The sequence below is a fragment of the Rutilus rutilus genome, assembly GCF_951802725.1.
Source record: "Rutilus rutilus genome assembly, chromosome: 25".
Taxonomy (NCBI): Eukaryota; Metazoa; Chordata; class Actinopteri; order Cypriniformes; family Leuciscidae; genus Rutilus; species Rutilus rutilus.
In genome coordinates this window covers 27906022-27918111 of record NC_140229.1, presented here as the reverse complement: position 1 = coordinate 27918111, position 12090 = coordinate 27906022, and positions in this window count along the sequence as shown.

Here is a 12090-nt window from a genome sequence, read left to right as displayed (position 1 = left end):
TGTATGAAGCGATGGATGGGGCTCCATAACACCCGCCTCGATACTCACAGCATCTGACCCCTCAGAGCCAGATAGCTGAAGCATCGGTGCCTCCACCTCGCGGGAAGAAGCCGCATCGCGGGCTTCCACACGAGGCGGGAGAGCGTCAGGATCTTCAGACGAGGACTGGGAAGATGACGAATCAGTCCCATGTCCCGCTGAAAGATCCATCTGCGAACCCCACGATCTGCGGCGCCGCGCTGCCTCGGCAACGGCGGGCCCAGAACCGCGAGGCTCGCGAGCTTGGCCGAGCTGATCAAATATAGCGAGCCGCGAGCGCAATACCCTCAGCGGCAGCTTCTCACACTCGCTACAAGCGGCTCCCTCGAGAGCCGCTCTAGCGTGCTGCGCGCCGAGACAATGCACACACATCTGGTGTGTGTCCGTGCCCGAAATGTAACGTGGACACGGGTGCACACACCTTTTAAACTGCTCGCTTGCCATGCTAATAATGCTTGTGAAACTTGGACAAACAACACCAAATATGACTCACAGAAACACAGAGCGCTTAAGCTGAAGAGCAAAAAGCTAACGTGTGTTTGAGCCGGCGTCCCTTTGTAGCTTCCGGGCATGCCGTCATCTACTACGTCATGACGCAGCACCAATCAGGATTGGACAGATTTCATTCATGCTTCAGATGCGTTACGCTGGGGGCGTTCCCATAGTGTCGTCACGACGACGACGCAGTGCGAGTTCCCTCGAAGGGGAACCCAAAATCGTGGACTCTATGGCCAGAAACATGTTCAGTATGTCAAAAGGGGACCTCTGTATAGTTGATTTATCATCAGAAGCACTCTATAATTTTATATAGTTTGAAAAATTTTGAGGACACTTTGACCAGAAATAAGTTCAAAAGGTCAGATATGGAGATCTATATGGCTTATGAAGCATCAGAAGGAGTCTATGAGTATGTATAGAAAGCCCAAGATCGAAGACTCTTTGGCCAGAAACATGAAAGAAGTCAACGAGTATATATGGAAAGGTCAAGTTTCGAGTACTCCTTGGCCAGAAAAAAATTCAGTATGTCAAATATTTAGTTTTGTCAGGACGATAAAACATCCGAAGATATCAATCTGAATGTATATGTTAATCTTTTAGGACTCTTTGGCCAGAAATATGTTCACTAGGTCAAAAGGGGACCTCTGAATAGCTGAATTATCATCAGAAAGAGTCAATAACTTTATATAGTTTAAAACCTTTTGAGGACCCTTTGATCAGAAATAAGTTCAAAAGGTCAGATATGGATATCTATATGGCTTATGTAGCATTAGAAGGAGTCTATGAGTATGTATAGAAAGTCCAAGATCGAGGACTCTTTGGCCATAAATATATTCAGTATGTCAAAAGGGGACCTCTGTATAGCTGATTTATCATCAGAAGCACTCTATAATTTTATATAGATTGAAACATTTTGAGGACATTTTGACCAGAAATAAGTTCAAAAGGTCAGATATGGACACCTATATGGCTTATGAAGCATCAGAAGGAGTCTATGAGTATGTATAGAAAGCCCAAAATCGAGGACTCGTTGGCCAGAAATATGTTCCTTGGGTCAAATATGGACTTCTGTATGGCTGACGTAACATCAGAAAGAGTCAACGAGTATATATGGAAAGGTCAAGTTATTTAGTTTTGTCAGGATGATAAAACATCCGAACTTCGTATGTCAAAAAACTCTCGCGATCGCAAGGCGGACGTGTCGGCTGCAGTCGAGCGCACTTTGCTCTCCACCGACTGCGCTGCCGCTGATCAAAAGCATGATGGGAAACGACTTGCTGACGACACAGCCTATTGCTCATTGGTTTAAACAACCGTGATGAATTGTTCTCTTTTAAAAATTTTGATTTTAAAACTCTTATCTCATGTTTTTATGTGTATAAATTATGTGTTAGTATTCCCAAACTCTCTTGACAGTGTGATCTATGGGTTATTTGATTGTTGTCATAGGCCTATTTATAAAAATATATATAAAACATGTCTTTAATTAAAGTAAAAATGACTTATAAACACATATTTGGTATGTAATTAAATGGGTGTCTTGTTCATTATAATTATTTTCATATAAAAGCAACAGAACTTAAATTACATCCAGTTATTAGCAACACTGTGCACGAGCGTGAATCCCGTGAATCCCGCGATATCCATCTTTGATCTCACAGGTGAGAAGAGAGAACTGTCCGTCTTGCCTGCGCTTTTTTCACTCCTCCCCTCACTGCAGCCGCCTACTCTCGCATACATTTCAGGCGAGGCAAGGCGCATCCATAGACTGTAAAAAAAAAAGGGCGCATCTCAAACAAACCTAGTCTGATGCCGGAAGTGGGCGGGGTAAAAGCATTTAAGGGGTGGAGATGGGTGGGTTTAGGGATCAGGGGTTAGGGGGTAGGGGGTGGAGATGGGTAGGTAAACGGGTAAGGTGGATATGTATGGTATGCGATTCCGGCATCAGGCTGGCGCTGTCGTCCTCACACTGCTATGACATATGGTTCTGCGGTTCTGCAGTCATACCTATCTCGTTCCTGTGAGATGCGCTGCGCTTCTACTGCGATCTTTATTTTGAACCATTTTCGCTCCTGAAACGGAACAAAAACAGTCAACATTGCGTCTAGAATGAAAGTGACTTAATTGCAACTGTTTATTGAACTGTATGAAATCAGTGTCACATTTTCAATCGCGATGGTATTCATGTCGTATTGCTTAACTTAAATATGTTAAAAATATTTCGAAGGTTTACCCAGTGACTTAACAGTTTATTTGTGTGTGCTGCTCTCATTTGTTTCGATTTCTCCACGAGAGACTATGCGAATCTCAACAACTCAACCTTGTTACTACCCTGTATATATCTATGGTTATGGACTCATTATGTGTTATGGACTCATTATGTCCAAATGGGTTTGGAGATGAGAAATACCGAACCATATTTAGGTTTGAAACGCATAAGCAGAGGACATTAGCAAGGTTTGACCTGTGACCGATTAAGGCTAACACAGAGGACAGAAAGTGCATGTAGTTACATGCTACTATGAGAATTAAAGTTAATACATGATAGGGGGTGTTTTCTACAATTTTTATTTTTATTTTTTATCCAGTTAAGACTGAACAGCACTCTGAAAATCTTCAATCTGATGACACTGTGTAAAAGTTTTTACTTTTGAGTAAAAGCCTTGTTCTCTGGCTTTAGGTTTGAGTAAAAGCCTTGTTCTCTGGCTTTAGGATTGAGTAAAAGCCTTGTTCTCTGGCTTCAGGTTTGAGTAAAAGCCTTGTTCTCTGGCTTCAGGTTTGAGTAAAAGCCTTGTTCTCTGGCTTTAGGATTGAGTAAAAGCCTTGTTCTCTGGCTTCAGGTTTGAGTAAAAGCCTTGTTCTCTGGCTTTAGGATTGAGTAAAAGCCTTGTTCTCTGGCTTCAGGTTTGAGTAAAAGCCTTGTTCTCTGGCTTCAGGATTGAGTAAAAGCCTTGTTCTCTGGCTTCAGGTTTGAGTAAAAGCCTTGTTCTCTGGCTTCAGGATTGAGTAAAAGCCTTGTTCTCTGGCTTCAGGTTTGAGTAAAAGCCTTGTTCTCTGGCTTCAGGTTTGAGTAAAAGCCTTGTTCTCTGGCTTCAGGATTGAGTAAAAGCCTTGTTCTCTGGCTTCAGGATTGAGTAAAAGCCTTGTTCTCTGGCTTCAGGTTTGAGTAAAAGCCTTGTTCTCTGGCTTTAGGATTGAGGAAAAGCCTTGTTCTCTGGCTTCAGGTTTGAGTAAAAGCCTTGTTCTCTGGCTTCAGGATTGAGTAAAAGCCTTGTTCTCTGGCTTTAGGATTGAGTAAAAGCCTTGTTCTCTGGCTTCAGGTTTGAGTAAAAGCCTTGTTCTCTGGCTTTAGGATTGAGTAAAAGCCTTGTTCTCTGGCTTTAGGTTTGAGTAAAAGCCTTGTTCTCTGGCTTTAGGATTGAGTAAAAGCCTTGTTCTCTGGCTTCAGGTTTGAGTAAAAGCCTTGTTCTCTGGCTTTAGGATTGAGTAAAAGCCTTGTTCTCTGGCTTCAGGTTTGAGTAAAAGCCTTGTTCTCTGGCTTCAGGTTTGAGTAAAAGCCTTGTTCTCTGGCTTCAGGATTGAGTAAAAGCCTTGTTCTCTGGCTTCAGGATTGAGTAAAAGCCTTGTTCTCTGGCTTCAGGTTTGAGTAAAAGCCTTGTTCTCTGGCTTTAGGATTGAGTAAAAGCCTTGTTCTCTGGCTTTAGGATTGAGTAAAAGCCTTGTTCTCTGGCTTCAGGTTTGAGTAAAAGCCTTGTTCTCTGGCTTCAGGTTTGAGTAAAAGCCTTGTTCTCTGGCTTTAGGATTGAGTAAAAGCCTTGTTCTCTGGCTTCAGGTTTGAGTAAAAGCCTTGTTCTCTGGCTTTAGGATTGCGTAAAAGCCTTGTTCTCTGGCTTTAGGATTGAGTAAAAGCCTTGTTCTCTGGCTTTAGGATTGAGTAAAAGCCTTGTTCTCTGGCTTTAGGATTGCGTAAAAGCCTTGTTCTCTGGCTTTAGGATTGCGTAAAAGCCTTGTTCTCTGGCTTCAGGTTTGAGTAAAAGCCTTGTTCTCTGGCTTTAGGATTGAGTAAAAGCCTTGTTCTCTGGCTTTAGGATTGAGTAAAAGCCTTGTTCTCTGGCTTTAGGATTGAGTAAAAGCCTTGTTCTCTGGCTTCAGGTTTGAGTAAAAGCCTTGTTCTCTGGCTTTAGGATTGAGTAAAAGCCTTGTTCTCTGGCTTCAGGTTTGAGTAAAAGCCTTGTTCTCTGGCTTTAGGATTGAGTAAAAGCCTTGTTCTCTGGCTTCAGGTTTGAGTAAAAGCCTTGTTCTCTGGCTTTAGGATTGAGTAAAAGCCTTGTTCTCTGGCTTTAGGATTGAGTAAAAGCCTTGTTCTCTGGCTTTAGGATTGAGTAAAAGCCTTGTTCTCTGGCTTCAGGTTTGAGTAAAAGCCTTGTTCTCTGGCTTTAGGATTGAGTAAAAGCCTTGTTCTCTGGCTTCAGGTTTGAGTAAAAGCCTTGTTCTCTGGCTTTAGGATTGAGTAAAAGCCTTGTTCTCTGGCTTTAGGATTGAGGAAAAAACCTTGTTCTATGGCTTTAGGATTGAGTAAAAGCCTTGTTCTCTGGCTTTAGGATTGAGTAAAAGCCTTGTTCTCTGGCTTTAGGATTGAGTAAAAGCCTTGTTCTCTGGCTTTAGGATTGAGTAAAAGCCTTGTTCTCTGGCTTCAGGTTTGAGTAAAAGCCTTGTTCTCTGGCTTTAGGATTGAGTAAAAGCCTTGTTCTCTGGCTTCAGGTTTGAGTAAAAGCCTTGTTCTCTGGCTTTAGGATTGCGTAAAAGCCTTGTTCTCTGGCTTCAGGTTTGAGTAAAAGCCTTGTTCTCTGGCTTTAGGATTGAGTAAAAGCCTTGTTCTCTGGCTTTAGGATTGAGTAAAAGCCTTGTTCTCTGGCTTCAGGTTTGAGTAAAAGCCTTGTTCTCTGGCTTTAGGATTGAGTAAAAGCCTTGTTCTCTGGCTTCAGGTTTGAGTAAAAGCCTTGTTCTCTGGCTTTAGGATTGAGTAAAAGCCTTGTTCTCTGGCTTTAGGATTGAGTAAAAAACCTTGTTCTATGGCTTTAGGATTGAGTAAAAGCCTTGTTCTCTGGCTTTAGGATTGAGTAAAAGCCTTGTTCTCTGGCTTTAGGATTGAGTAAAAGCCTTGTTCTCTGGCTTCAGGTTTGAGTAAAAGCCTTGTTCTCTGGCTTTAGGATTGAGTAAAAGCCTTGTTCTCTGGCTTCAGGCAAAGATTTTAATGTAACTTTGCTAACTATGTAATTTTGCCATTTCATTTTGCTCAGCGGACACTATATATGGTTGTCAACATCACATCTGAGTAACTGTATATTACTTTTCAGCCATTTCCAGTTCAGTCAGATGGACAGAGCTGTGGGATATTCATGCTTATGGTAAACTTATACAATTTCTACTCAATTTTTCCTGTTTGTCCCAAATCTCCGTAATCATTATTTTTCTCTTTATCAGTATGCCCTCTGCATCTGTACTGGTGCCATGGATCACTTTTTGGATGTCATGGAATTTATGTATCCAAGAATGTTAAAAAACAAACAATGCAAGACTCCAATATTACATGTGTATTACAGACTGACATACCATCTATTCGGAAGTGGTGGTGTCTCCAGATTCTGGAGAAATTCTCGATCGCAAGGTAGGACACATTTCAAGCAGTGAAACATTGGTCTTTACAATTATGCTACATTAAAAGTACCATACTTTTGAATAGGCATGGGCAGAACTTCGGGCAGCGCTTTGCCTTCTGGACAGAGGAGGCAGAACAGCTGATGGCAGGCACCCTACCACCTATTTAGAGGATTTCTCGACCCCAAATAGTCAAGGTATGGCCAAACTAACCAGACAACCATTTTCACGTATGCATTCTATACATGTAGGTCTCAAAAGTTTTTAATATTGTGGAAAAGTGTCTGAATTACTGAATTAAATGTAAAACTTGAAACTGATACATTATATAGATTTATACAACATATTACGTCACATGATCTATTCAAAAATAGAAGATCGTAACAAACAGTTTAAGTCAAGTGGGTTTATTGTCATTTCAACCTTATACAGTACACTGTGTATAGTGAGACAAAACAGAGTTTCACCATGGGTCAAGTGGTGTACATTTTAAGGTATATAAGAAAACATTTGGGACAGGATACATTTAGTGCACACAGGGTAAAAAAATAGCGCACAAACATTATTACAGTGCATCCGGAAAGTATTCACAGCCGTTTACATGTACACCAATAATGCGATTATTTCCAATGATCAGAGTAAGGAGTTAATGAGCTAAATGTTCATGTACAGTATGGTACTGTCTCATATCACTTACTGTCTTACAACCTGGTCACAGGCAAATAAAACAACACAACATTTTTTAGAGTCACTTTATAAACAGACAATCAAAATTGTGGATAAAAAACCATTTAGGTATCATCATTGTGCCATTTTACAAAAGCATAAGTTCTTAAGTTGGGAAAATGTCATTAAGTATTCAAACCTCTGTCTGTTTTACAAAATCATCCATGGTCTGTCATCTCCTCCACTCAGTCAGTTTGTAAACATCAGAAACACCACACAGAGAGTAACACGAGGGTCGGCCCGAGGAGACTGTTGTTCCTCTACGGAAAAGTGCTTTTAGTCAGAGTGCCTTTTCAGTCACAGCAGCACAGGAGTGTAACTCTGTCCCTCAGAACATCAGAGAATTCACCACATACACTCTGTTTAAAAAACATCTAAAAAACTGGCTCATATCACATCAGACATGTCAGCACTAATAAGAATATGTATCTTCACTCAACCCAACCTGTTGCCACTTGTGTCTCTGTGGTGTTAATGTGTATAATATTAATTCTTTTTTTTTTATTAACATAAAGTCTGTATTTTGGTAAACTTGTATTTATCAACAGGATGTGAGGAGTTATATCTATTTTACTGCTTTTTATATTTGTATTGTTCACTGTAATCTTTTTATTGTGTTTTTTTTAGGTAGACAATTTTAAGATCTGTACAGGGACAACGGATGAAAAATAGCCTTTTGGCTAATTCTGGTGCATTTGCAGCAATGCTAATTAATGTACACTGTCCCTGTCAAATAAATAAATAAATAAATAAATAAATAAATAATTGCAGTAAGATGTTTACATGACTGGAGCAAACCTCTTCACTCCTACATGCAGTTTTTATTTTCTGATTATTCACACAATGTAGAGCACAAATGATGAACTCATATACTGTCCACTGTTTGATACTGAATTTTGGGTTTTCTTTAGATATAAGCCGTAGTAATCAAAATTAACACACATTATAGAAATATTTTGCATAGTGTCTAATGAATCTATAAAATGTATGAGTTTCACGTTTTACATTTGAATTATTGCAATTGACAAACTTCCACAATATTCTAATTTTGTGAGACCTACCTGCATTTACTTTGTGCATGTTATGGTTTATATGAGTTAGCAGATGCTTTTGTCCAAAGTGGCTTACAAATAAAAACAATACAAAGGTTCGCAATTAATAGCCTAATGAAAATACAATAATATACAAACCATAACTCATAATAACTATTTAATTTATGCTGAAAAGATGTCTTTAGGCCCCTTTTGAAAGACCCAAAACATCTTATGTTGTAGTGTAGTCTTAATTTACGGTATTTTACTTTATCATAGGAGGAACAGGTAGAAGTGGAGGAGCTGCCCCTCACACTGAAACATATGTACCAGGCAGAATACATCGTGAGAAACAGTCTTGGGCTTTTCACTGGCCAGGTGCAAGAACCATCATACATGTTGATGGATCATGATGACCAAATGAAAGCGCTGAGGGTACTGATGGAGTCGATTAAGTGGAGCGATGCCATGGAGCCTTTCACGTTCATTTTTGAAAACATCCAGGACATGGAAACCTTCATGATTATTTGCAAAGACACCCTCAACCTGAGAGTAAATGCTGGAGTTGGGGTGCACAGTCACCCATATACATTTGGTTAGAGAGTGAGAGTGTGTGAGAGAGACAGAGAAAGTGTGTGTGTGTGCGTGAGTGTGAGAGTGTGTGTGTGAGATTATTTTTACTCTTAAATAAAGATACTCAACTGTCCACCGCTGGTCTCATGTCACTTCTGTGTGCACACATGCTTCTTTCAAGACATTCCATTGTCAGTTTGAAATACTCTATAACGTTTCCCCAGACTTGTTTGTAGTTCTTTCTTCATGTAAGTGCAGATAGTCTAGGCAGAAATGCATATTATAAAATAAAATAAAAAGATATGCATATTATGTTCCTTATTGTCTTCTGTAAACAACATTGAAGGGATTATTTTCCTCATTTAGATGATAAACCAACAGGGCACCAGTGGCGGACCTGCCAATTCTGGTGTTCAATGGGAAATGCCAATCGAGCTCCCTGGTGCTGGGCAGTGAGCACAGGGCCCACTAGAGGACGTCGGGCCCTCAGGCCACCCTCATGAAGTCTGTTTCTGATTGTTTGGTCAGAGACATTCACACCAGTGGCCTGCTGGAGGTCATTTTGTAGGGCTCTGGCAGTGCTCATCATGTTCCTCCTCGCCCAAAGGAGCAGATACCGGTCCTGCTGATGGGTTAAGGACCTTCTACGGCCCTGTCCAGCTCTCCTAGAGTAGCTGTCTGTCTTCCTGGAATCTCCTCCATGCTCTTGAGACTGTGCTGGGAGACACAGCAAACCTTCTGGCAATGGCACGTATTGATGAGCCATCCTGAAGGAGCTGGACTGCCTGCTCAACCTCTGTAGGGTCCAGGTATCGCCTCATGCAACCAGTAGTGACACTGACCCTAGCCAAATGCAAAACTGGTGAAAAACAGTCCGAAAAGATGAGTAGGGAAAAAATGTCAGTGGCCTCCACCTGTAAAACCATTCCTGTTTTGGGGGTTGTCTCACTGTTGCCCATCTAGTGCACCTGCTGTTAATTTCATTAACACTAAAGCAGCTGAAATTTATTACCAACCCTCTCTGTCACTTAACTGACTAGATCAATATCCCGGGAGTTTAACTGACTTGATGCTATTCTCTGATTAAAAAGTGTTCCCTTTATTTTTTTGAGCAGTGTATATAAAACATGTCTTTAATTAAAGTAAAAATGACTTATAAACACATATTTGGTATGTAATTAAATGGGTGTCTTGTTCATTATAATTATTTTCATATAAAAGCAACAGAACTTAAATTACATCCAGTTATTAGCAACACTGTGCACGAGCGTGAATCCCGTGAATCCCGCGATATCCATCTTTGATCTCACAGGTGAGAAGAGAGAACTGTCCGTCTTGCCTGCGCTTTTTTCACTCCTCCCCTCACTGCAGCCGCCTACTCTCGCATACATTTCAGGCGAGGCAAGGCGCATCCATAGACTGTAAAAAAAAAAAAAGGGCGCATCTCAAACAAACCTAGTCTGATGCCGGAAGTGGGCGGGGTAAAAGCATTTAAGGGGTGGAGATGGGTGGGTTTAGGGATCAGGGGGTAGGGGGTGGAGATGGGTGGGTTTAGGGATCAGGGGTTAGGGGGTAGGGGGTGGAGATGGGTGGGTTTAGGGATCAGGGATCAGGGGGTAGGGGGTGGAGATGGGTGGGTTTAGGGATCAGGGGTTAGGGGGTAGGGGGTGGAGATGGGTGGGTTTAGGGATCAGGGGTTAGGGGGTAGGGGGTGGAGATGGGTGGGTTTAGGGATCAGGGGTTAGGGGGTAGGGGGTGGAGATGGGTGGGTTTAGGGATCAGGGGTTAGGGGGTAGGGGGTGGAGATGGGTGGGTTTAGGGATCAGGGGGTAGGGGGTAGGGGGTGGAGATGGGTGGGTTTAGGGATCAGGGGGTAGGGGGTAGGGGGTGGAGATGGGTGGGTTTAGGGATCAGGGGTTAGGGGGTAGGGGGTGGAGATGGGTAGGTAAACGGGTAAGGTGGATATGTATGGTATGCGATTCCGGCATCAGGCTGGCGCTGTCGTCCTCACACTGCTATGACATATGGTTCTGCGGTTCTGCAGTCATACCTATCTCGTTCCTGTGAGATGCGCTGCGCTTCTACTGCGATCTTTATTTTGAACCATTTTCGCTGCTGAAACGGAACAAAAACAGTCAACATTGCGTCTAGAATGAAAGTGACTTAATTGCAACTGTTTATTGAACTGTATGAAATCAGTGTCACATTTTCAATCGCGATGGTATTCATGTCGTATTGCTTAACTTAAATATGTTAAAAATATTTCGAAGGTTTACCCAGTGACTTAACAGTTTATTTGTGTGCTGCTCTCATTTGTTTCGATTTCTCCACGAGAGACTATGCGAATCTCAACAACTCAACCTTGTTACTACCCTGTATATATCTATGGTTACTACCATCACTACATTATGTATGATTATCCACCATCAATCTAAATCACCATCACATCAGATGTAATAAAATCAGAGTAATTCTTCTAGTGATACCTGTTTTAATCAGGCAACTTGTGCAGTCAGGCACGTAAAATTCTTTCACTCGCCCCTTCAAAAAAATATCAGAAGAAACAAAAACCCCATTTATTATTAGCTATAGCAGTATGGAATATATTTAAAAAACAAAAACAAACAGTTTTATAAACTATTTCTAGAAATATTAGCCTATGTATTTGGCCAGTATCCAATAGTTCAAAAATGTGTAACTTACTTTTTTCACATTGACCAGAAGCCTCTAATGGACCTCTTAATAATGAATCCCGTCCTTCGGATGAGACGTTAAACCGAGGTCCTGACTCTCTGTGGTCATTAAAAATCCCAGGATGTCCTTCGAAAAAGAGTAGGGGTTACACCCCGGCATCCTGGCCAAATTTGCCCCTTGGCCTCTGTCCATCATGGCCTCCTAATCATCCCCATACACTGATTGGCTTCATCACTGTCTCCTCTCCACCAGTAAGCTGGTGTGTGGTGAGCGTTCTGGCGCAATATGGCTGCCGTCGCATCATCCAAGTGGATGCTGCACATTGGTGGTGGTTGAGGAGATTCCCCCATCTATGTAAAGCGCTTTGAGGTCTCAGAAAAAGCGCTATATAAATGTAACGAATTATTATTATAATTATTATAAAAACACTGGACATTAATTTTTTCATTGCAATTCAAAAGATCTTTTTACTCCCTCCATTCATGGCAGTTCAGAACCACTCAAGTGTTTTTTTCTTTAAGAAAAAGGTAGACAAGAAATGATGACGACAACAGGTTCCATGCACAGATGAAACACACTATCGTATAGTTTGCAAAGAGAACAAACTGTGAGAGTCTTTCCTTTTTCTAAATGTCCAGGAACCTCTATTCTTGGTCATGGGTAAAGATGTCCTCTGGGCTCCACCAGCTTCTGTCAGATTGTTTCCGTCCCTCACACATTGCTCTTAGTTAAAGCTAAAAGTTGGTGAGAGAAAAGACAAATGAAGCACATATGACGACAAAAGCGTGTGGAATGACTTTCATCACTAAAATTTTCAAACTAGCTTGCATTGGATTTCTTTGGCTGATATTCTTAGGAAGCATGGCATTAG